Genomic DNA, 26,821 nt, shown 5'->3' with positions numbered 1-26,821 from the left:
GCTCATAAAAGAACATTCTTGTATTTGTACTATTAACCACAATCCTCATCCACCTCTGGGTTCACTGTATTATTCAGTCCTTAATTTATTCTCCAGCTTTCTTTCAATTGAAATTTTTTCCATTTAAAAATTTATTAAAGTATATCATTCATACATGAACATAAACAATAAGCGTATAGTAAAGGTTGTGAACTTACAAAAGAACATGTGTAACATCATACAGTGCTCTCATACCTCATCCCACCACCAATAGCTTGCATTATTTTAAAACATTTGTAACAAATTATGAAAGAGCATTGTCTGATGGAGGAGGTTGCTGTTATGGGGGAAGGAATGGGGTGAGGGGGTGGGGGGTATATGAGGACCTCATAGTTTTTGAATGTAACATTAAAAGAAAAAAGAGCATTGTCAGAGTATTACTCCTAACTATAGTTCATATTTTACATTTGCTATATTTCCCCCTCAAACCACCCTATTATTTTTTCACAAACCATATAAGTTATCTAAAATATACAACCAATTACATTTGGTATAATCACAGAGTTGTGCATTCATCACTTCAAACACTATTAAAGTGTTTCCATTACTTTAAAAAAGAAAAAAAGAAAAACAAACACTATCATACCCATGTTAGCTTTACTAATTACAAATCCTATGATGGGCTTTCACTATTTCTTTTCATTTCCATTTACAAACAATTTTTTAACCAATTCTGCATAGATTAAACCTCAGCTTTTGAAACATTCTCTAACCACATTCTATACTCTGGTGACTGATAGTCTAGCTATTAACTCCTTCAGCTTGCTCATTATATTTAGTTCATAATAATGAAATCATACAGTAATTGTCCTTTTATGCCTGACTTGCTTCATTCAAGATAATGTCCTCTATGGGAAAACGGACTTGCCCCAGGGGTTAGGGTGTCCGTCTACCACATGGGAGGTCCGCGGTTCAAACCCCGGGCCTCCTTGACCCGTGTGGAGCTGGCCCACGCGCAGTGCTAATGGGTGCAAGGAGTGCCGCCCCACGCGGGGGCGGGGTGTCCCCCGCTTAGGGGAGCCCCATGCGCAAGGAGTGTACCCCGTAAGGAGAGCCGCCCAGCACAAAAGAAAGTGTAGCCTGCCCAGGAATGGCGCCACCCACACTTCCTGTGCCACTGACGACAACAGAAGCGGACAAAGAAACAAGACGCAGCAAATAGACACAGAGAACAGACAACCGGGGGAGGGGGGGGAATTAAATAAATCTTCTAAAAAAATTTAAAAAAAAAGATAATGTCCTCTAAGTTCATCCATGTTGTCATATGCTTCATGACTTCATTTCTTTTTACTGCTGCATAATATTCCATCATGTGAATACACCACAATTTTTTTTATCCATTCATCAGCTGATGGACACCTGGGTTGTTTCCATTTTTGGCAATCATGAATAATGCCACTATGAACATTGGTGTGCAGATGTCTGTTTGTGTCACTGTTCCTGGTTCTTCTGGGTATATACCTAGTAGTGGTATGCCAGGTCACATGGTCAATCTATATTCACCTTCCTTAGCAGCTGCCAAACAGGTTTCCACAGTGGCTGTACCATTCTACATTTCCATCAGCAGTGAATAAGCATTCATCTCTCCACATCCTCTCCAACACTTGCAGTTTTATTTTTTTTACAATGAATCAATTTTATTGATACATGGTAATAAAGCATAAATCCATCCACAGAGTACAATCTATGATATTTGGTGTATTCACATATATGTATATTCATCACCCCAATCATTCCCAAAGCACTTTCATTATTCCAATAATAATAAACAAAGAACAAAAATGAACAAACAAAATTCATCACTTCTCAATCTCTCTATGCCTCATCTGCCATACATATCTGCTATTTTTTCTTCTCTGTAGTATGTTTGTATTTATGTTTTGTAAAAGCAATCTTATGTATGCAATATCATCCATATTCATGTTTTACATGAGGTTTAACTAATACAGTCCCATGCTACAGTTTTTAGCTTTCCTTCTGGTAATATGAATGACCTTAGACTTTCCCTTTCAACCACTGTCATACCCATGCAATAGCACTGCTAGTTACAAACACCATGATAAGCTTTCACCATATGTTTTTTCCTTTCAGGCTGCAGCACTCCCTTTAGTGTTTCTTGTAATTCTGGTCTTTGGTAACATATTCTATCCATTTTTGTCTGTGAAGACTTTCAACTCACACTCATTTTTTTTTAAGTCACTGCTCCAGTGGCCGCTCAAGGGAGAAGCCTGGGGGCTCACGCTGGCCTCACCGCTGCAGCCCACACAGCCACCGCTGCTGCTGCCCACTGGAGCATTCCTGAGGCCCCGCCCAGAGCTGCCTGCTTACACCTGGGACCGGCAGCCCCAAAGCACCCCAAGTGGTGAGTGCCCAGCACAGCCCCCAGTGTGGCCACAGGGCTGCAGCGCCAGAACCAGACCAGTCCAGAAGGGAGCAGGGCAGGGGCGAAGGGCCTCGCCCTCACTTCTGAGGGCAGGTTTGCTGGACACAGAGTTCTTGGCTGGCAGTTTTTCTCACTCAGTACCTTAAACACATCATACCACTTTCTTCTCACCTCCGTGGTTTCTGATGAGAGGTCAGCACTTGAGGGCCCAGGGACCTGAGGCACAGGGGAATGTCTCGTGAGGTGACAAGGGTGTCCTGGGCACGATGCTCAAACAGAGCAGGTCAGGGATGGAAGAGCCAGGTGTAAAGCACGGGGCGTCACGCGTCTTCCCAGCACCGTTTGTAAGTGCAGATGCTTAAAGCCTTGCTACCAAACAGGGGCTCAAAAGTGTCTACGCAGCAATTAGAACAATTCTCAGATTTTGTTCAGCACACTTGCCCTTGGTTCCCAGAAGAAGGGACAGTAAAAGAGGAGATGTGGCGAAAGGTTGGACAATGACAGTATACGGCCAAGGGCCCACGACACATGGCTGTGTGTGCTTTCGCTGTGTGGGCTTTTGAGTCGAGGTCCTTAGATCCCACTGCTGAGGCTGATGAAGTGCTGCCGCCCTGCTTGTATCCTCCTCAACCTCAAGGGCCATGGCCATGACACTTCACAGTGGCCATCAGCCCCTGCGGAGGCAGGGAAGGAAGTGAGGGAGAAGGGCCTGAGGAAGGTCTTGAGTCACCCCCAGTCGCTGCGCGGCAACCTCAGTTGCCCCAACTGTCCTTAGAAGATAACGGGTTCTGCAGGCAGCTGCCCCTGTTTGTCAGAAAGGGCCCCCGTCCAGGGTCTCCTCCCCCTCTGTGTTTGAAGGTGAGGATGTGTCTGGGTTTACTCTTTTTCCCGGTCAGTTTATTTGTTCTCATGAACCAGTTCCTTTTAAACTATGGAAGGCGTTAGAAGTGGCCTGCAGCACTTACGGCCCTGCGTCTCACCTCTTTGTTGGAGACTTAGTACAGATCCCCTTTGTCCAAAGATTGGACAGTATTAGCCAAAGCCTGTTTAACAGGCAGGAATTATCTGTTATGGAAAAGTAATGGGTTTGAAGAAGGCACTGCCCAGGCTGAGTGTAACTGGGCCCATGGAGTACCTTTTCCCTTAGATACACTTACTGGAACTGCAGCATGTGAACCCTTACAGCAGCAATGGTTGTATGGATTCAGGCCTATCAACAACTTAGCGTGTGTCTTGCGTGCATGGAGACAGCTTCCCTCTCGGGGAGAGAAGTCTTCAGAGTTGTCCGAGGTGGTGCAGGGACCTGAAGAGCTGCATGCTGACTTGGTCGCCCGTTTGTTTAAAGTTTTTGGACGTATGGTGGCAGATCATGAGGCTGGAGGGTTGTTGGTGAAACAGCTAGCCTTCGAAAATGCTAACAGTTTGTGCAAGGATGCTATTCGCCCTCCTAGGAAAACTGCTTCTATTACTGATTATATTTGTTTGTGTGCTGATATAGGCCCCGCAGGGGTCATGGCTGCCGCATCTAAGACAGCTACTGCCCGACCCGTGTCTCAATCACCTGTTGGCTTTCACTGTCATCAGCCAGGACATTTTAAGTGTGCATGTCCTGTAGGGACTGCTCTCCAGCGGCCTCGTGCAACTTCTATGACTCCGCCTGCACAAGCCGCACCAGGCATTTGTCCTCACTGCCAGCGTGGGCGGCACTGGGCTAATGAGTGTGGGTCTAAAACCGCTGTGACCGGAATCCCTCTTGAACGTTCGGGAAAGGGAGGCCAGGGCCAGCCCTGACCCCAACAAATAGTGGGGGCATTTTTGCTGAGCACACTCCCATTTCACAAAGAGCAGAGTCTAAAGGTACAGAAAGAGTTCCCAGTTACTCGCCATGGATCATTTTACTCTTCAATGCCCAACCAGCCTTTTCTCCATGGACTGGACCTCTGTGCCTCCTCCAGGTGGTTTTAACCCCAGAAGTGGGGCCACGAGCCATCCCCAGGGCGCTGGTGGACCCAGTCCTTCGGGTGCCATGGGACTTGTTCCTGGGTGCCCCAAATGACCTCCTATGCACTACAAGTGCTCCCCTTTCTGACTACATCTTCCTTTTTCTCAATATATTTGCGTGCCTGTTTTGGCCCATGGTGTATCTTGGCAATTGAGAGGGCCAAGCCATTCGCTCGCTTGTCACTTCCGTCAGTTCCAGCAACCCCCTTACATCCTTCGCTCAGACAGGGTGCAGTGGCGTACTGGGCCCAAGTCGTTCGCCCTGAGCGGCCTCCCCTCGCCTGGTTGTAAATGGAACGTCTTTTGAGGGCTCATTGATACTGGGGCTGGTATTTCAGTTTTTGCTTTACAGCATTGGCCTGCTCTGTGGCCCCTTGCCCCCACTTCCACCGACTTACAGGGGGTCGGTGCAGCCCACCGCCCTTCCTGTAGCTCTCAGCTCCTTAAAGGGAGGAAGAGGAGGACTCCAACCTTCCATCCTACCTTCCTTGCCTATCGATCTCTAGGGATGGGATGCGCTCTCTGGGCTGGGCTTACTTCTAGTCAGCCGCTCGTCAGCAGTAACTCAAAAGATGTTACATCAGAACTTTGATCCCACATGAGGCCTTGGAAAACAACAGCAGGGCACGGGTTTGGCTGTCAGCATCCCTTCACAAGCCGATCTTTGGGGCTTAGGTTATTCTTTTTTTCGGCAGGGGTCTCTGAAAGGTCTGTCCCCCAGAATACCGCTGCCGCTCTTGTGTGGTTAAGCGATTCTCCTGTCCGGGTGGATCAGTGGCACCTTCCTAGGGACACATTGTCTGCAGCTGAGTGGCTGGTAAGTGAACAAGAAGCTGCTGGCCATATTAGTCCATCCTTTAGGCCCTGGAATATCCCTATTTTTGTTATCAAAAAGAAATCAGGTCTTTGGATGCTCTTGCAAGACCTCCAAGCAGTCAATCGTTCAATGCAAGTCATGGGCCTTGCTTGGTGGGTTTTATGGTAGCCATGTAACCCCACAGGCGATCCAGCTATTTAACTTTCCAGGTCTAACCCCAGCTGTCCCCCTCTGCCTCTCTCCCCGTGGCAGTCACGGCTGCCTGCATGGGCGACGGGAAAATCAAACCGCCTTTGGAGGCGGTAGGGCAGACCCCCGGGACTTGAACAAACTTATTCAAACTATTCGCAAATGGGGTTTCTCTAATGACACGCCTGGTGCCCACCACTCGCGGCCCCCTTTGCCGCTGTGCTCCAGTGAAACAGACCTGGAACCTCAGGGGCTCCCCTTGGTGGCAAGCACTTCCGTTCCTACTCAACGCTGCCACCTGGGACCACCCGGCGTGTGCCCCGCGCCCACCTGCTGGCCGCGCGCCCGCGCTTCTAGTTTTTGTCGGCGGAGGTTTTGCTGGCAATGTCTTCACCAGCCCGGAGCGAGTACCTCACCAGACCTGAGGCGACTGGTAGCTGCCACGCATCACGTTAACTTTACTAATCCTGGAACTGTGGACTTGCGGCTCCTGTTTGCCTAGGGACTTCCGGCCTGTGCGCCCGCCTGTTATGCTATTGGAGCAGGAACTGTTCACATTACAGAGGTGGAAGGGTATTTTATGTACACTGTTTGCATTGTAATTTAACTGTGTTACCGCTGCTAATTGGGATGATGATCTTTTGATAGTTCATCAGCCTCCTTTTCTTATGCTTCCCGCACCGTTTAAATACCCCCGGTATAGTGACACTGGAGACAGAGGGCTGCAAATTGTCCAACAACAATTGCAACCCCCTTCCCCCCCCGCGCCCTCGAGCCTTAGGTGTAACTGTGGCCGCATTAGTACCCTTGTAACAGTCATTGCATCCTCTATTACTGCTGGGCTTGTGGTTTCTCAGAGTATTCAAACTGCGCATTTCATCAATTCTTTAGCACAAAATACGTCTTTGGCCCTTCAGGACCAAGAACAGATTGATCACAAATTGGAACGAAAATTAAATGCTTTGGAAGAAACTGTTATCTCCTTGGGTAATCAACTCGATGCTTTACAACATCAGATGCGCCTCCAGTGCCATCCTCGGTATGCTTTTATCTGTGTTACCCCTGTGGTAGACAATGATACAAAGTGGAACTGGACAGCTGTCTGTTTTCACTTACAAGGGGTTTGGAACCCTGAAATTATTAGTATAGATTTGCAAAGCCTACATGACGAGATTCTGGCCCTCCAATTGGCTCATCTCACTAGTTTAGATCCTGAAGCTATTGCTAACAGTCTGTTAAATAGTTTGCAAAATTTCACCCCTTGGGACCACCTCAGTCACAGCTTTTGGTATCTGTTAGCCCTGGCCTGTCTTTTGCTACTTCTCCGGTGCCTGTCGCCCATAGCATGTGCACAACTACAGCGCCAAATATACCGTTTGCAAATAGAAAGCACCCAATTGTGTCTGACTCAAAAGGCCTTGCCACGCAATGAGTTGTGCACAATTCCCCTTGAGAAAGCACCGCCTGGATCAGACTCATGTCCCTGCTGGCTGGTGGGCAATAATGGGTAAGAACCCCAGAGGGGGCCAACCTAAGACAGGCACAGTCATAGCTGGCAGCCTTTTTCCTATTGTTAAAAGAAAGGGGGATATGTGGAGAGCCCTGCAAAGCAGGGTCCCCAGAAGCAGGCTCCAAGGTTCACAAAAAGATTGTAGATAATGAAGGAGGGGCCCCTGGGCAAGGTTATGTGCTGAACAAAATCTCCTGAGTATGAATAAGAATTCCAAGAAAACTGTGTTATCAGAGGGCTAATAAGAACAAAGAGTTACTTTGATATTTGTAGTGACCTAGAAACAAGACCTTCCTGTGAAAACCGCTGAATGCGCTCTTTGTACTTGTGGTATAAAATAAAGTGAGCAAACAGCTTAGATACCTGAAGTTGCCATCTGCTCCTTCAGGTCCACTTGGTCCCCACTATCTTTGTGTGTTTCTTTTTCTAAAACCTCCCACCGCCCCTCCTCAGGGACCTTCTGCTGCGCTGGCCGCAGCACTTTATCGTATCGAGTTTCCCTTGTATGTGATGCTTTCCTCTTCTTTTGCTTCTTTCAGAACTCTCTCTTTATCTCTGGTATTTGCCATTATGAATAGAAGGTGTCTCATGGTAGGTCTGTTTGGGTTTATTCTGTTTGGGGTGTGTTGTCCTGCTTGGATATTCATATTTATGTCCTTCATAAGGGTTGGGAAGTTTTCAGTCATTATCTCTTCAAACATTCTTTCTGCTGCTTTTCCATTCTCTTCTTCTGGGACACCAATAATGCGAATGTTTGTGCATTTTGCACTATCATTCAATTCCCTGAGGTTCTGTTCCTTTTTTTCCCCAATCTCTTCTCTTTCTCTTCTTTGTATTTTCTAGGTCAGGTGTTCTGTCTTCAAAATCACCAATTCAAATCTGCTCTTATGAGCTTCTAATATATTTTTTTGTTTGTATTTTGTTTATTTAAATTTCTTTGTCTTTATTTATTTATTTTTAATGTTACCTTCAAAAAATATGAGGTTCCCATATACCTCCCCACCCCCCTCACCCCACTCCTCCCATAACAACCACCTCCTCCATCATCATGGGACATTCATTGCACTCGGTGAACACATCTCTGAGCACTGCTGCACCACATGGTCAATGGTCCACATTTAAGTTCATACTCTCCCCCAGTCCACCCAGTGGGCCATGGGAGGACACACAATGTCCAGTAACTGTCCCTGCAGTACCACCCAGGACAACTCCAAGTCCTGAAAATGCCCCCACATCATATCTCTTCTCCCCACTCCCCACCTCAGCAGCTACCATGGCCACTTTCTCCACGTCAATGCTACATTTACTTCCATTACTAATCACAATAGTTCTGGAATAGAATATCAGTAAACCCACTCTAATCCATACTCTATCCCTCCATTCTGTGGATCCTGGAATGGTTATGTCCACTCCACCTCTGTACTGAGAGGGTGCTTAGATTACACATGGATGATGAATGCAATTTTCCTGCTTTCAGTTGTGGGCACTCTTGGCTCCCTGGTGAGGTGGTTTACCTTCTTCACCTCCCTGTTAGCTGGCTGGGGTAAGTCCAATAAACTAGTAACTTGGGGGATTGTTGCTGTTCCATTAGGGAATGCGACAGAGCTCCCCTGGCCAGGAACTCAGCACTCCCCCAGCCATTGTTCCCAACTGTAACCAGTGAAAAATATCCAAACATTTTTATGCACCCCGCACATATGCCCTGGAGAACTCCTTCCCATGTACCCCCCCACCAATAACACCCCACACCAGAATTCCTCCCCTGCCACCATTGAACCCCTCTGCTAACATATTTTTAATCTTATCCATTGTGTCTTTCATTTCTATAAGGTCTTCATGCTCTCTCAGTGTTTTCTTAATATCCTTTATTTCTTTAGTCCTGTTTTCTTTAAATTCTTTGAAGTGATTTAGGAGAGTTGTGTAATTATCAATGATTAATTGTATTAAATACTGTATTTCTTCATGATATTTGGTTAGCTCTTTTGGCTGAACCATATCTTCCTGTTTCCAAGTATGGCTTGTAATTTTTTGTTGATGTCTAGGCATCTGAATATGTTGATGAATTTATTCTGATGGCCAATTTCTCTCTTTATTGCCTATTTTTTACCCCCACAGCTCTTCTTTGATATTTGGTTCAACTTATTCTTTTTTTTTCTTTTCTCTTTTTTGTCTTTATTTTTTTAAATGTTATATTAAAAAAATATGAGGTCCCATATACCCTTCACCCCCCTTACCCCACTCCCCCCCCCCGCCCATAGCAACAATCTCCTCCATCATCATGAGACATTCATTGCATTTGGTGAATACATCTCTAAGCACCGCTGTACCTCATGGTCAATGGTTCACACCATAGCCCACCCTCTCCCACAGTCCACCCAGTGGGCCATGGGAGGTGTATGTCCTCTTTAAAGAAATGTCTATTTAAGTCTTCTGCCCATTTTTTAAATTTTGAAAATTTATTATTTTTTATTATATTTTTATTTTTAAAAGATACTTTGATTACATAAAATGTTACATTAAAATATAAGGGATTCCCATATGCTCCACTTCCCACACCTCCTACTTTTCCCCACATTAACAACTTCTTTCATTAGTGTGACATATTCATTGAAATTGATGGACACATTTTGGAGCTTTGCCACTAAGCACGGATTATAGTTTACATTGTAGTTTACACTCTCTCCCACTCCATTCTGTAGGTTATGGCAGGATATATAATGGCCTGTGTATTATCCAAAGACGTGCTGATGCAAAATATCAGAAGCCTGCTGGCTTTTATAAAGGGTATTTATTTGGGGTAGGAGCTTACAGATACCAGGTCATAAAGCATAAGTGATTCCCTCAATAAAGTCTATTTCCATGTGTAGGAGCAAGATGGCTGCCGATGTCAGCCAGGATTCAGGCTTCCTGGGTTCCTCTCTTCCAGGGTCTTGCTTCTCTCTGGGCTCAGATCCTCTGTTTTCTCCACAAAGTCAGCTGTAGGCTATCAGACAAATAGCTCGGTCTCTCTCCTTGAGGTTTCTGCCATGTCTAAGGAGCTGTCTCTATCCCTTTGTGTTCTTCTGGCTCAGGCCTTCTCTTCCTGGATATTGCTTCTCTTCCTGTGTGGTTGCTTCCAGGGGCTCCAGCTCAAGACTCCAGCATCAAACTCCAAATTGAAACTCCAACATCAAAATCTCCAACTCTGTCCTTTACCATGCCTTTTACCTTGCTGATGTGAGCCAATCAAAGCCCTAATCATAATTTAATCATGCCCAGGTACAGTACAGTTTACAAACATAACCCAATATCTATGTTTGGAATTCATAACTATATCAAACTGCTACATCCTGTATCTGTCATTGCAATGTCATTCAGGACAATACCAAGTCCTGAAAATGCTCCTGTTACACCTATTTTTCCCTCTCCCTGCCTTTAGCACCTCCAGTGGTCACTTTCTCTACATCAATGATATAATTTTTTCCATTGCTAGAATCATAATAAGTCTATAGTAGAATACCAATAAGTTCTCTCTAGTCCATATTTTATTCCCCATTCCTGAGGGTTCTGGGATGGTGATGTGCATTCCACCTCTAACTGAGAGGGGCTTTTGCCCATTTTTAAATTGGATTGCTTGTGCTTTTATTGTTGAGTTGTCATAGAGCATGGAAATCAAGCCTTATCAGATATGTGGTTTCCAAATATTTTCTCCCATTGAGTAGGCTGACTTTTCACTTTCTTGACAAAGTCCTTTGAATCACAAAAGTGTTTAAGTTTGAGGAGGTCCCATTTATCCATTTTTTTCTTTCATTGCTTCTGCTTTCAGTGTAAGGTTTAAAAATCCATCACCTACTACCAGGTCTTGATGTTTCCCTACTTTTCTTCTCAGAGTTTTATTGTTCTAGCTTTTATATTTTAGGTCTTTGATCCATTTTGAGTTAATTTTGTATAAGGTGTGAAGATAGGGGTCCTCTTTCTTTCTTTTGGATATGGATATCCAGTTCTCCAACACCATTTGTTGAATATATTGTTCTGCCCCAGCTGGGTGTGCTTGATAGCCTTGTCAAAAATCACTTGATCATAAATGTGAGGGTTTGTTTCTGAACCATCAGTTCGGTTCCATTGGTGTACATGTATGCTTTTATGCCAGCACCATGTTGTTTTAACCACTGTAACTAGATAATATTTAGAGCCTGGAAATGAGAGTCTTCATATTAAGATGTTTAAGTCCTTTTTACGATGTTTCCAGCTCTTCGGGGCACCTTACCCTTCCAAGCAAATTTGATAATTCCGTTTTCCATTTCTTTAAAAAAGACTTTTGGAATTTTTATCAGGGTTGCATTGACTCTATATATCAATTTGGGTAGAATTGACATCATAATGATATTTAGTCTTCCAATCCATGAAAGCTGAGTATTCTTCCATTCACTTAGGTCTTTGATTTCTTTTAGCAGTGCATTGTAGTTTTCTGAATACAAGTGCTTTACATCCTTTTTTTTAAAAAAAAGATTTATTTATGTATTTCTCTCCCCTTCCCCCCACCCCAGTTGTCTGTTCTCTGTGTCTATTTGCTGCATCTTCTTCTTTGTCTACTTCTGTTGTTGTCAGTGACACGGGAATCTGTATTTCTTTTTGTTGCATCATCTTGTTGTGTCAGCTCTCCATGTGTGTGGCACCATTCCTGGGCAGGCTGCACTTTATTTTGTGCTAGGTGGCTCTCCTTATGGGCTGCACTCATTGCGCATGGGGATCCCCTACACAGGGGACACCCTGCGTGGCAGGACATTCCTTGTGTGCATCAGCACTGCGCATGGGCCAGCTCCACATGGGTCAAGGAGGCCCGGGGTTTGAACCGTGGACCTCCCACGTGGTAGATGGATGCCCTAACCACTGGGCCAAGTCTGCTTCCCATACATCCTTGATTAAGTTTTTTTGCCTAAAAATTGATTCATTTAGTTGCTATTTTAAATGGAATCTTTTCTTGACTTCTCCTCAGATCTCTCACTGCTAGTGTATAGAAACACTACTGATCTTCATGTATTAATTTTTTTATCCTGCCCCTCTGCTGAACTCCTTTATTAGCTCTAGTAGACTTGTTGTAGATTTTTTGGGACTTTCTAGGTATCACCTGCAAATAGAGAAAGTTTTACTTCTTCCTTTCCAATGTGGATGACTTTTATTTCTTTTTCTTGCCTGATTGCTCTAGCTAGAACTTCTAGCACTTTACTGAACAATGATGGTGACAGTGGGCATCCTTTTCTTGTTCCTGATCTCAACAGGAAGTCTTTCAATCTTTCACCTTTGAGTACTGTGTTGGCTGTGGGTTTTTCATATATACTCATTATTGTGTTGAAGATGTTTCCTTCAATTCCTATCTTTTGTAGTATTTTTATCAAGAAAGGATGCTGTATTTTGCCAAATGCCTTTTCTACATCAATTGAGATCATGTGGTTTTTCCTCTTTGATTTATTAATGTGGTGTATTACACTGATTAATTTTCTTGTGGTGAACTCCCCTCACATGCCTGGTATAAAATCCACTTGATCATGATAAATAATTCTTTTAATGTGTTGTTGTATTTGATTAGAAAGTATTTTTCTGAGAATTTTTGCATCTGTATTCATTTGAGAAATGGGTCCATAATTTTATTTTTCCTTAATATCTTTATCTGGCTTTGCTATTAGGGTGGTATTGGCTTTATAGAATGAGTTTTGTAGCATTCCTTCTTGTTCAATTTTTTTTGGAAGAGCTTAAGATTCATATTAAATCTTTTATGAATGCTTAGTAGAATTCACCTGCGAAGCCACTGGTCCTGGGTTTTTCATTTTGGGGAACTGTTTGATGACTGTTCCAATCTCTTTATTTGTGATTGGTTTGTTGAGGTCTTCTATTTCTGCTAGGATAAATGTATTCATGTTCCTAGGAATTTTTCCATTTCATCTACATTGTCTAGTTTGTTGATGTGCAGTTGTTCATAGTATCCTCCTATGATCTCTTTTATTTCTGTGGGATCAGTAGTAATGTCCCCATTTTCATATCTGTTTTTATTTATTTGCATTTTCTCTCCTTTTTTTCTTTGTCAATGTAGCTGAAGTTTTGTCAATTTTATTATCTTCTCAAAGAACCAACTTTTGGTTTTGTGTAGTTCTCTCTATTCTATTTTTTTTGTTTTCAATTTCATTTATTTCTTATCTGGTCTTTGTTTTTTCAATCCTTCTGTTTGCTTTGGGAATAGTTCACTGTTCTTTTTCTAGTTTCTCCAGCTGTGTAGTTAGGTCATTGATTTTAACTTTTTCCTCTCTTTTAGTGTAAGCATTGGGGCTACAATTTTCTTTCTTAGTACTGCCTTTGCTACATCCTATAGATCCTAATATGTTATGTTCTAGTTTTCATTCATCTTAAGATATTTCTTGATTTTGCTCACAGTTTCTTCTTTGACCACTAATTAAGAATGTGTTGTTTAATCTCCATATATATGTGAATTTTCCCATTTTTTTTGCCTGTTGTTGACTTCCAGCTTTATTCCATTATGATCAGAGAAAGTCTTTATATAATATCAGTGTTGTTAAATTTATTGAGGTCTACTTTGTGACACAACATATGGTATGTCCTGGAGAAATATCTATGAGGACTTGAATATATCCTGCTGTTTTGGGGTGCAATGTTTTGTATATGTCTATTGGGTTTAGTTCTTTTATCATATTATTCAAGCTCTGTTTCTTTATGTTTTTCCATACATATGTTCTAACCAATGATGACAATGGTGTATTGAATTCTCCAACTACTATTGTAGAGGATTCTCCAGGGAACCTCAGGGTTCTCTAGGGAAACAGAATCAACAAGAGATATCTGTCAATGGTATGTGATTCTATAAGAGACTCTCATGCAACTGTGGGGATGCACAAGTCCAGGTTCCGCAGGCAGGCTGCAACCAAGGGCTGCAATGAAAGTCCAGTGAAGGTTCTTGACAAGTTCTGGGAGATGTTGGCTGTCTAAAGACAAGCTGGGAAATTCTCTGTCAATGCTGGAATCACTTCCCTTTTTAAGGCATTCAAATGCTTGGGTTAAGCATCACTCATTGCTGATGGCACTCTCCCTGATTGATGTAATTATAACCAGCTATCTATGATTTACCGCTACAGTATAGTCAATGGTGACTAAAGTCCATAAATGCCCTTGTATTATAGTTAGCCCAGTGCTTGTTTGACCAAACAACTGGGCACAATTACCTGGCCAAGTTGACCCAATAGCCTAACCACCATATAGAGACATCTATTTCTCCCTTTTGCCAGTGTATGCCTCATTGTAATTTGTGGCATCCTGAATAGGTGCATATACATTTTTTTAAAGGAAGTGCTAGGGATTGAACACAGGACCTCCCACATGGGAAGCAGGTACCCAACCACTGAGCCACATCCACTCCCCAATGAGAGCTGGCCCTTTTGCTTGTTTGTTAGTTCTTAGGAGGCACTGGAGATTGAATCCAGGACCTCATACATGGGAAGCAGACACCCAATCACTTGAGCTACATCTCCTCCCCACGTATATACATTTATGATTATTTCTTTCTGGGGAATTACCCTTTTATTAATATATAATGTCCTTCCTTGTCTCTAGTAACAGCTTTGCTTTTAAAGTCTATTTCATCAGATATAAGCAAAGCCACTTCAGCCTTTTTTTTTTGGTTAGTATTTGAGTGGAATATCTTTTTCCAGACTTTCACTTTCAATCTATTTGTATCCTTGGGTCTAAGGTGAGTCTCTTGTAGACTGCAAGTAGATGGCTGATATTTTGTTATCCATTCAACCAGTTTTTGCCTTTTAATTGGTGGAGTTTAGTCCATTAACATTCAATTTTATTACTGTAAAGGCAGTTCTTCACCCCTTTTGCCTTTTTGTATTTTATCTGTTGTATCTTATTTTCTCCCCCCTTTTTTTGCATGTTTATTTACTTTTGCTGGTATAATCTCCAATTTTAGATTCTCTTCTAAGCCTCTCTCTCCTGTCTTTTCTTTTCAGGTTGTAGCACTTCCTTTAGTGTTTCCTGCAAAGCTGGTCTTTTGGTTACAAACTCTCTCTGTTTCTGTTTATCTGTGAATATTCTAAATGCACCCTCATTTTTGAAAGACAATCTTGCTGGATATGATCTTGGTTGGCAGTTTTTCTCTTTCAGTATATTAAATATATCGTATTAGTACCTTCTTGCCCCCATGGTTTCTGATGAGCAGTCAGCACTTAATCTTATTGGGCATCTCTTGTATGTGATACATTACTTTTAAAAAAATTATTCCACTCACTTGCAACTTGCTTGCTGACTGTTCTCTGTGTTCATTCACCGCACATTCTTCTGTGTTTGTTTCTCTCCCTTTGTTGCATCATCTTGCGGTGCTAGCTTTCTGTGGTGTTTGGGCCATAAGCTCTCCACAGCACACACGCCAGCTTCCCTTCACAAGGAGGCCCCAGGACATGAACCCAGGGCCTCCTATATGGTAGATGGAAACCCAATCGATTGAGTCACAGCTGCTTCCCTGATACATTACTTTTCTCTTGCTGCTCTCAGGATTTTCTCTTTAACTTTGACATTTGACATTCTGATTAGTATGTGTGTTGGAGTGTATCTATTTGGATTTATTTGGTTGGGAGTATGCTGTACTTCTTGGACATGGATATCTATGTCCTCAAATAGGATTGGGAAATTTTCTACTATCATTTCCTCATATATTCCTTCTGCCCCTTTTCCCTTCTCTTCTCCTTCTGGGACACCTATGACACATTTGTTTGCATGTCTCTTGCTGTAGTTTGCTACTTGCTGTAGTTCCCTGAGGCCCTGATCAATTTTTTCCCCATTCTTTTCTTCATCTGTTCTTTTCTATATTTGTTTTTGGAGGCCATGTCTTGAAGCACACTGATCCTTTATTATGCCTCTTCAAATTTGCTGTTATATACATCCAGTGTATTTTTAATTTCATTTATTGTGACTTTCATTGCTCTAAGATCTCCTATTCTTCTATGTATGCATTCAAATTCTTCTTCTTGCTCATCCAATATCTTTATAATATCCTTAATCTCTTTAGCCATCTCATTGAATTTATTAAGGTGATTTCTTTGAGCATATGATTAGTTGTCTCAACTTCTTTAAACTGAAGACTTAGTCTGTTCCTTGACTGGGCCATCTTCCTGTTTCTTGGCATGGACTGTAATTTTTTGTTGGTGTCTTGGCACCTGGTTTACTAGATATATTTATTCTAGATAGCTTCTCTCTTTACTCTAGGGCTTCTATTTGATTGACTTTGTGTTACAACCCATCTTTGATACTTGGTTCAACTTAATTTGGAATCTTATAGTTTCACATTTAGCTAATCTGAAAATTTTCAGCTCTTTTTCATCTGTTTCTTGCCCTTTCTCCCTTGCTGGTTGCATAATAGGAGCCAAGGATACAGTTGGTACTGTGAGCCATGGAGGCTGAAGCTTCCCATGTTGCCCAGGAACCAGTGAAGCCTCTCCCACATTTCTACCCTGCCAGGGTAGGAACAGAGCAGCAGACATGTGCAGTAGTCCAAGACATGCAGGCCAAGACTCTAGTTGCCCAAAGAGACTGATGAACCTTTATACCTCTTCCTCCCATGCTCAGGGTGGGTATGGTGCTGCAGGTATGCATGGAAAACTAAGCTCTGCTGGTTAAAACTAACCACAGTTGCCCAGGTAGACTGGTGAAGAATTGTCCCCTCCCCCCCAACTCCCCTGCTAGGAGTGGAGATGGAGCTCTAGGAGTGCCCAATAATCTAGTCCATGCAGACCAAAGTGCCTGCAGTTGCCCAGAGAGGCTGAGGAAACACTGCCTCACTCCTGTCCTATCATGGGCAGGAATGGAGCCACAGTTGTCTAACAATCCAGTCTGTGCTGGCCAAAAGCACCTGCTGCTGCCTGGAGAAGCTAAGGAAACACCCCCCCCCCTCCGCCCCTCCTATTCTATCAAGGGGTGGTAATGGAGCCCACAGGTCTCCAACAATCTAGTCTGTTCAGGCTGAAACTTTCTATAGTTGCCTGGAGAGGCTAGTGCAGGTCCCCTCAGCTTCTTTCCTGCTGGAGGTGGGGCTGGAGCCCAGGCTGGAGCAGCAATCTGACCTGGATGGAAAGAAGCTGATCCTTCCCATCACTGTGATTTTTCAATCAGCCCTGGTTTCCCTTATGCTAGAGGCAGAGTTGAAATGGAGGCTACCAGTCTCTTTCTGACTTGGGCAGGTTCAAACTTTAGGTGTTCTGAGGATGAGACTTTAGACAGTCAGATTTACTAATCAGTAGCTGAAGTTGATGCCCAACTGTATCTTCCTTCCCCATTTTTGGGAAATGGAGGTTCCAACTTCAGCCAGAGAATAGCTCCTGAGGCAGCTTGCACTGTTGGTGGGGGATGGGCACCAATCTCCATAGCATCGAGTGCTCTACTCATGAATCATCACTGCAGATGGGCAGTCTCCTTCTTCCATTCTTCCAAGGATTTTGCAGGATACTTTAGATAGTTCTGGGTGACTAACTGCATTGTAGGTTAAGCTGACTCTTGAAGCTCCTTACTCTGATGTCATGTTGCCCCTCCTCCTGTTTCATTGATTTTTCTGTTGTTTTCTTCTGGAAAACAATTTAATTAGTTGACTTATATAAACATTTTACCCCATATCATGACATATGGAATCCTTACTTCCATTTAGTTCCCTTTACCTTCCCTGGTTTTAAATATCACTATCCAAGAATCAGATAGTGGTATGATTTTTGTTTTATTCATAAAATATGATTTATAAAGCCTATGAAGAAAAGGATTCCTTTTGTTTATATTCATATTCCTGTTCTTTCCATTGCTTTTCCTTCCTGATGCTTCTTTTTGCTCATTTCCTATCTGTTTGAAGAACTTTATTTAGCCAATCTTTAACAGTGGGTCTTCTAGTAACAAAGTCTTGTAATTTCCATTCATCTGAGAATGCCTTTATTTACTCTTTATTCCTGAAGGATATTTTCACTGGGAATAGAGTTTGCTGATGATGGTACTTTTCTTTCAACACTTGAAAAATGTGCCACTTCTTTCTGGCTTTCATAGTTTCTGGTAAGAAATCTATCATTCAAATTGTCCTGTGGTTAATGTGTCATTTCTAACTACTTTCATGATATTTTATGTTGTCTTTAGTTTTCAGAAATTTAATTATTATGTGTCCAGGTGTTGATTTCTTTGGAGTTTGCTCAGCTTCTTCAATCTGTAGGTTTGTGTCTTGTGTAACATTTGGGAGGTTTTCAGCCAAGTGTTTCCTTGAATACTCTTTTCAGTTCCATTCTTTTTGTTCTCTTCTTCTGGAACTCCTATAATATAAATGTTAGATTCTTTGTGCCCTGAGACTCTGTTCATTTTCTTTTTAATTTTGAAATAATTTCAAGTGTAGAAAAATAATACAAAATACAAACTTACACAAGTAATACAAACTCCATACAGAGAACTTCTGCACCCCAGATACCCAGAGTCACCTATTTTAACATTATGCCATCTTCATTGTACCATTCTGTGTGCCTGCCTGTCTGCCTGCCTATCTATTAACTAAACATCTGAGAGCAGGTTACACATATCATATTCCTTGAACACATAATACTTTCATGTATATCTTCTATGAACGAAGATATTCACTTATGTAATCACCTTAAGTGCTGTTCTCAAGTTCAGGAAATTTAACATCAATATTAAGCTTATGTTTATATTCCAATTTTTTTTATGTCCCAATAATGCCCCTTTTTAAAGATTTTACTTATTTCTCTCCCCTTCCCCCATTGTCTGCTCTCTGTGTCCATTTGCTGTGTGTTCTTCTGCATCTGCTCACATTATCCAGTGGAACTGGGAAACTGCGTCTCCTTTTGTTGCATCATCTTGCTGTGCCAGCTCTCTGTGTGTGCAGCACCACTGCTGGGTGTACTGTGCTTCTTTCATGTGGGGTGGCTCTCATTGCAGGGCACACTCCTTGCACGTGGGGCTCCCCTATGTGGGGGCGCCCCTGTGTGGCATGGCTCTCCTTGCATGAGGTAGCACTGCACATGGACCAGCTTACCACATAGGTCAGAAGGCCCTGGGGATTAACCCTGGACCCTCCATATAGTAGACAGATGCTCTATCAGTTGAGCCACATCTGCTTCCCCCAATAATGCCCTTTTGAGCCTTTTCCCTCAATTCTTAGATCCCATCCAGTATCATATTGCATTTGTCATTATCTTTTTATTTGCCTACTCTTTAAAAATGTTTTAAAGATTTATTTCATTTACTTTGTTTTTTCTCTATCCCCACCCCCACAGCAGATGGTTCTCTCATCTGTCTGCTCATTGTTTGCTCACCTTCTCCAGGAAGCACTGGGAACCAAACCCAGGACCTCCCACATGAAAGGTGAGTGCCCAATGGCCTGAGCCACATCTGCTCCCTGAAGGCTGTGACATCTGCTGGTTTGTGGCACCTGCTTGTTGCAGTGGGGGTGCATTGCACTGCTAGCTGGCTGCAGCAGGATGCAGTGTGGAGCTCATTGTGGCAAGCGGTGATGCCTGGCTTATTGTGGTGGGTGGCAGCATGTAGCTTATTGCAGCAGGAGACAGAATCTAGCACGTTGCAGTGTCCAGTTCATGGTGGGAGGAGGCATCTAGCTCATTGTGGTGGGAGGCGGTGTCTGCTTAGGTGCTTGTATCTGAACTTGGGACCTCCCATGTGGCAGGCAGTTGCCCAACTAGTTGAATCACCTCTATTTCCCAAAACTTTTTTAATTTCAAAATTTAAAAGGACAATCAGTGCATACCATACAGGATTCCCATACATCATTCCACTACCAACACCTTAAATTGTTATGACACAATTGTTACAAATGATGAAAGAACATCATCACAATATTACTTCTATCTATAGTCCATAGCCTAGTTTGGTGTAGTTTTCCATTCTTTTTTCTAATTATGTTAGCAAATATACACCATAAATATTTCCATCTTAAACCCCTCCAAAATACCATTCAGTGGGATTAATCACATTTTCAATGTTGTGGTATTCTCAACACCATCCATTACTAGAACTTTCCCTTAATCTCAAACAGAAACCCTACTCATTTTTTTCTTTCTTTTTTTAAAAAAAAAGATTTATTTATTTATTTATTTATTTGTCTCCGCATCCCTCCCCGCCCCAAGTTATTGGCTCTCTGTGTCCATTTGCTGTGTGTTCTTCTGTGACTGCTTCTATCCTTATCAGCAGCACTGGGAATCTGTGTTTCTTTTTGTTGTGTCATCTTGTCATGTCAGCTGTCCGTGTGTGGGGCGCCATTCTGCCCCCCATTCCTGATAACCTGTACTCTATTTTTTGTCTCCTTGAGTTTGCATATTATCTGATATTTTCTTAATGGTTACCATGAGGATTAAATTTAACATCCTAAAACTGTAACAATCTTGTTTTCTTTGATACCAACTTAACTTTAATAGTATACACACACTATGTTCCCATAGTCTTTCATCTCCCTCTCCCTTTATGTAGTTCTTATCACAAGTTACATGTTTATGTATTATGAGTCCCAAACCACTGATTTATCATTACATTTTATGCATTTGTTTCTTAGATCCTGTAAGAAGTAACAATTGAAGTTACCCACTAAAAAATGCAATAGTCCTGGTGTTTATATTTATCCCTGTCATTATATTTACTGGAGATCTTTATTTCTTTTTATTGCTTCAGTCAATTAATAAGTGTCTATTCCTTTTGTATTAGTCAGCCAAAGGGGTGCTGATTCAAAATACCAGAAATTGGTTGTTTTTTATAAAGGGCATTTATTTGGGGTAGGAGTTTGCAGATACCATGCCATAAAGCATAAGTTACTTCTCTCATCAAAGACTACTTTCACGTGTTGGAACAAGATGTCTGCTGATGTCTGCAAGGATTCAGGCTTCCTGGGTTCCTCCCTTTCTGGGGCTTGCTTCTCTTTCCTCTGTGTGCTTACTTTCTGGGGCTCGAGCTTAAGTCTTCAGCATCAAATTCCAACATAAAACTCTCACACCAAAAACCCCCAAACTCTGCCCTTTGCCATGTCTTTTTTGAAAAAAGATTTATTGTTTATCTATTTCTCCCACCCCCCCCAGTTGTCTTCTCTCTGTGTCCATTTGCTGTGTGTTCTTCTGTGACTGCTTCTATCCTTATCAGTGGCACCGGGAATCTGTGTTTCTTTTTGTTGCATCATCTTGTTGTGTCAGCTTGTTGTGTCAGCTTCTCTGTGTGTATGGCGCCATTCCTGGGCAGGCTGCACTTTCTTTCATGCTGGGCATCTCTCCTTACAGGGCGCACTCCTTATGTGTGGGGCTTCCCTACACGGGGGATGCCCCTACATGGATGGCATGGCAGTCCTTGCATTCATCAGCACTGTGCGTGGGCCAGCTCCACACAGGTCAAGGAGGCCTGGGGTTTGAACCATGGACCTCCCATGTGGTAGGCAGATGCCCTATCCATTGGGCCAAGTCCGCTTCCCTGCCATGTCTTTTTATCTGACAGTTCCCACCCACTGTGGGGTGGGGACTCAATGCCCTATTGGCACAGGACGTTTACCTGATTACTTAATCAAGTAAACCTCTGAATGCAATGCAATCTAATATGCCCAGAGGAGAAGATCAGTTTGCAAACGTAATCCAATATTTCTTTTTGGAATTCATCAATAATGTCAAACTGCTATACTTTTCAACATGAACTCCCTTTACTTAGCCTTTCTAGTAGGGTCATTTAAGTGTTGATGAAATCCCTCAGCTTTTGTTTTTCTGGGAATGTCTTAATCCTATCCTCATTCTTGAAAAACAATTTTGCTGGATATAGAATTCATGGTTGGCGGTTTTTTGCTTTCAGCACTTGAAATATGTCTTCCCAATACGTTCTTTCCTCCATGGTTTCTGAAGAGAAATGGGCACTTAATCTTATTGAGGCTCCTTGCATGTGACTTGTTGCTTCTCTTTTGTGGCTTACCGAATTCTTTCTTATCTTAGGCAGTTGACAATCTGATTATAACATGGTGTGGTGTGGGTCTATTTGGGTTTATCCTCTTGAATTTTGATGAGTACCTTGGTTGTGTATATTTATGTCTTTCATGGGAAATTTTCAGCTGTTATTCCTTTGAATATTCCTTCTGTTCTTTTCTCTCTTTTCCTTCTGGGACTCCCACAATGCATATATTGGTATGCTTGGTGGTGTCCCACATGTTCTTCAGGCTATGTTCACTTATTTTCATTCTTCCTTTTTCTTGGTCCTCTGATGAGTGATTTCAACTGTTTTTAAGTTCACTGATTCTTCTTCCAGCTCCCATATGCTTTTGAACGCCTCTGGGGAATTTTTTTTATTATCATTACTGTGGTCTTCAACTCTGGTTCCTTTTCATAATTTCCATCTCTAGTGATAATCTCTTTGTGTTCAGCTATTATTTTGCTGATTTCCTTTTGTTTTCTGACTATGTTTTCCTCTAGCTCTTTGAAAATATTTAGGACCATTAAAAAAAAGTCTTGGTCTGGTTTGTCCCTGGTGTGGTCTTACCCATTGATGGTTTCTAGTGCTTTAATCTTCTCCTTTGCCTGTTTCTCCATATGTTTTGAAATCTTTGGTTGAAACTGGGATGTCTTGATAGTTTAAGTTGCTTTTGCTGGAATTCCATGAATGCGAGGAAGGGGGGGAGAGAGAGACAGAGACAGAGAGACAGAGACAGAGAGAGAGAGAGGAAGAGAAGGGAAAAACACCATTTTGATGAGCATGTAGTGATATCACATTGTGGTTTTAATTTACCTAATGACTAATCATGCTAAACATCTTTTCGTGTGCTTATCTGCTTATCAGTCTATTGTGTCTCCTCTTTGGTGAAAAAGGTCTTTTCATGTTTTTTTGTCATTATTCTTTTGAGTTTTGAGAGTTCTTTTTTAATTTTAGATAATAGTCATTTGTTAGATGTGTAGTTTGCAAATATTTTCCTCCATTGGGTAACTTTATTTTTAATACAGATTTGTTGAGATATAGTCAACATATCTTACTATAAAATTCACCCATTTAAAGAGAACTTTTGGGGAGCAAGTATAGCTCAGTGTTTGAACATGTATGGGGCCACAGGTTCAATCCCTGGTACTTCCTAAAAAATAAATAGAATTTCTCTCTTTAGAAGGGCAAAAAGTTTTAATTTTGATGAAGTCCAATTTATCAGTTTTTCCAATTATAGATTTTGCTTTTAGTGTCAAAAGTAAGAACTCTTTCCTATTATCATATCTTAAAGATTTTCTCCTTTTCTTTTTCTAAAAAGTTTATACTTTTATGTTCTACATGTAATCTGTGGCCATTTTCAGTTAAATTTTGTAAAATGTGGGAGAAATAGGTTGAGGTTCATTTTTTGGCCTATGGATGTTCACTTGTTCCAGCACCATTTCCTGAAAAGGCTTTTATTCCTCCATTGGATTAATTTTGCACCTGTGTTAAAAATCAATTGAGTGTATTTGTATTTTGTTCCATTGATCTATCTGTCTATCTTTATTCCAATGCTGCAATGTCTTGATTACCGTAGCTATATAATTGGTCCTTGAATATAAGCAAATTGATTCCTTCTATTTCATTCTTCTTTCTCAAAGCTGTTTTAATTCTTCTAGGCTGGTTGTCTTTCCCTACAAATTTTAGAGTAATCTTGTCTTTACCTACAAAGGATCTTTTTTTTTTTTAAGGAGTTATTTATTTACCTCCTCCCTCCATTGTCTGTTCTTTGTGTCCATTTGTTGTGTGTTCTTCTGTATCTGCTTGTCTTCTCTTTAGGCGGCACCAGGAACCATCCTGGGACCTTCCGGAGTGGGAGAGAGGTGCTCAGTTTTTTGTGCCACCTCAGCTCCCTGGTCTGTTGGATCTCTTTTAAAGATTTATTTATTTATTTATTTCCTCCCTTCCCTTCCCCCTCCCCCCACCTTGCTGCTTTTGCTGTACCCATTTGCTGTGTGATCTTCCTTATCTATTTCTCTTTTTTTCTTCTCTTATTTTTTCTCCTCTAAGATTCACCAGGATTTGATCCTGGGGATTTCTGATGTGGAGAGAGGTTCCCTGTCAGCTGCACCACCTCAGTTCCTGGTTTCTGCTGCACTTCACCTTGACTCTTCCCGCTTTGTCTCTCATTTGTTGTGTCATCATCTTGCTGCATGACTCACTTGCATGGGCACTGGCTCACTGTGTGGGCACTCGGCTTGCCATGTGGGCACTGGCTCACCATGCAGGCATTGGCTCACTATGTGGGCACTCATGTGGGCACTTGGCTCACCACATGGGCACTTGGCTTGCTGTGTGGGCACTCAGCTCACCATGCAGGCATTTGGCTACTGTGTAAGCACTTGGCTCACTGTGTGGACACTCAGATCACCACGCAGGTACTGGCTCCCAGCAGGCATGCTTTCTCTTCTTCTTCTTCACCAGGAGAACCCAGGGATCAAACCCGAGTCCTCCCATATGGTAGGCGGAAACCCTATCACTTGAACCACATCCACTTCCCTGCTGCTCTCTTATTGTCTCTCCTCTTTATCTCTTTTGGTTGTATCATCTTGCTGCACCAGCTCTCTGCTAGAGCCACCACTCCTGAGCAGGCCAGCAGTCCTGCACAGACCATCACTCCACTTGGATCAGCTCACCACGTGGGCCAGCACTCTGTGTGCGCCAGCTCTCTGCTCAGCCCAGCTTTTCTTAGGAGGCTCTGGGAATCAAACCATGGACCTCCCATGTGGTAGATGGGAGCCCAATCACTTGAGCCGCATCCGCTTCCCCTACAACAGATCTTGCTGGGATTTTTATAACAATTGTGTTAAACCTGTATTTTAATGGGTGGGGGGGGAATTAACATCTTTACAATACTGAATGTGTTATGTCTTTCCATTTTTTTAAGAGTTTATTTGATTCCTTTATTAATATTTTGTAATTTTCAGCATACAAGTCCTGTGTGTTTTGTTAGATTTACACTTAATTTTTAAAAAGTGTATTTCTTATTTGTTTTTAAAAGATACTTAGATTCATAAAATGTTACATAAAAAATATAAGGGATTCCCATATGCCCCACTCCCCACACCTCTCACTTTTCCCCACATTAACTACTTCTTTCCTTAGTGTGGTACATTCATTTCAATTGATGAACACATTTTGGAGCATTGCCACTAAGCATGGATTATAGTTTACATTGTAGTTTACACTCTCTCCCACTCCATTCTGTAGGTTATGGTAGGATAGGTAATGCCCTGTATCTGTCTTTGCAATGTCATTCAGGACAATTCAAGTCCTGAAAATGCCCCCTGATTTACTGTTAAGCAGTTAAATTTTTTGAATGATGGTATTGTATTTTCAATTTCAGTGTCTATGTGCCCACTGTTAGTACATAGAACTGCCATTGGTATTTTGCATGCTTTTCTTATATCCTGTGACCTTGCTGAAATCACTTATTAGATCTAGAGTATTTTTTGTAGATTCCATGTAATTTTCTATACAGATAATCCTATTATCTGCAAATAGGAGAAGTTTTATATTGTCCTTTCTGATTGGCATGCCTTATGTTTCCTTTTCTTGATTTATTGCCTAGCTAGAACTTCCAGCACTATGTTGAATAAGAAAAGAGTGCCAATCTTGTGTTTTCACTGATGTTAGGGAGAAGGTGTTCAGTACTTCACCATTAAGTGTAAGGTTACCTGTAGGTTTTTTTGTAGATGTCATTTATCAAGTTGAGGAAGTTCTTCTCTCTTCCTATGTTTCTGAGAGCTTTTTTTTCCTCTGTCTGGTTGCACCATCATCTTTTTGGTGCAATGCTTTGTCTCACGGGGGGCCTTGCACATCTCTGTGCCACATGGGGGCCTTGCACCTAACTTTGCACGTCTGGGATGCCTCTTCTCTTTTCTACCAGGAGGGCCCGGGGATCAACCCCAGGTCCTCTATATGGTAAGTGGGAGCTCAATTGCTTGAGCCATAGCTGCTTCCTTATTTCTGGGAGCTTTTATCATGAACAGGAGTTGAATTTTGTCAAATGTTTTCTACATTGATTGTTACGATTATGTGATGTTTCTACTTCAGCCTGTTAATATGGTTGATGGTATTGATGGATTTTAAAATATTGAACCAGACTTGCACTTCTGAAATAAACGTCACATATGTTGTAAATCCTCATCATGTTTTGCTGAATTATATTTGCTTTTATTTTGTTAAGGAATTTTGCATCTATATTCATGAGGGATATTGTACTATTTTTGCCTGGTTTTGATATCTGGGAAATATCGTCTTCATCAAATGAAATGGGAAGTTTTCTATTTTCTGGAAGAGATTGTATGAAACTTGTGTTATTTCTCTTTAAAATGTGTGCTAGACATTGCCAGAAAAATATCTAGGCCTGGATTTTTTGTTTGGGGGGAAACTTTTAAAAACTATGAATTTATTTTCTTTAATAGTTAAAAGGCTATTAAAATTACCAATTTCATGTTGGGTGAGTTGTGGTAGTTTTTTCAAAAAGTTCTTCAAAAATTCAAGAAGTTTCAAAATTGTCAAGTTAATTTGTATAGAAATTTTATAGTATTATTCTTTGACATCTGAAGGTTTGTGGGATATCATCTGTTTCATTGCTGATACTAGTAATTTGGATATGCTCTTGTTTTTCCTTTGTCAATCTTGCTGGAGTTTGTCAGTTTTATTGATCTTTTGGAAAAAAACCCAGCTCTTTGTTTCATTAATTTCCTCTACTGTTCTAATGCTTTCAGTTTCACTGATTTATGCTCTTATCTGTATTATCTTTATTTCCTTCTTTCTGCTTACTTTAGGATTATTTTGCTCTTCTATTTATAGTTCCTTGAGGTGCAGACTTATATTATTGATTTGAAACTTTTTTTTTAAGATTTATTTTTTA

At 41.7% G+C, this 26,821-nt stretch overlaps 1 protein-coding gene across 8 annotated transcripts in view; it reads left to right on the top strand.

Moving 5' to 3' along the window:
- Positions 1-26,821, top strand: part of LOC101427306 (uncharacterized) — a 146,203-nt gene that overhangs the window by 74,456 nt on the left and 44,926 nt on the right. For 6 of the 8 annotated variants that reach the window (XR_011649099.1, XR_011649096.1, XR_011649095.1 and 3 more), the window contains 4 exons: positions 2,236-2,401; positions 5,119-5,240; positions 6,321-6,468; positions 19,236-19,323. The exons of 1 other annotated variant lie outside the window; for it this stretch is intronic. The gene's annotated coding sequence lies outside the window, so the exon portion shown is untranslated. The remainder of the gene's footprint in view (positions 1-2,235; positions 2,402-5,118; positions 5,241-6,320; positions 6,469-19,235; positions 19,324-26,821) is intronic. One more of the 8 variants, XR_011649097.1, reaches the window with a different exon arrangement.

The sequence above is a fragment of the Dasypus novemcinctus genome, chromosome 6, assembly GCF_030445035.2.
Source record: "Dasypus novemcinctus isolate mDasNov1 chromosome 6, mDasNov1.1.hap2, whole genome shotgun sequence".
Lineage (NCBI taxonomy): Eukaryota > Metazoa > Chordata > Mammalia > Cingulata > Dasypodidae > Dasypus > Dasypus novemcinctus.
Note: the sequence above shows the minus strand (reverse complement) of the source record. Positions and strands in the feature narration are given on the sequence as shown.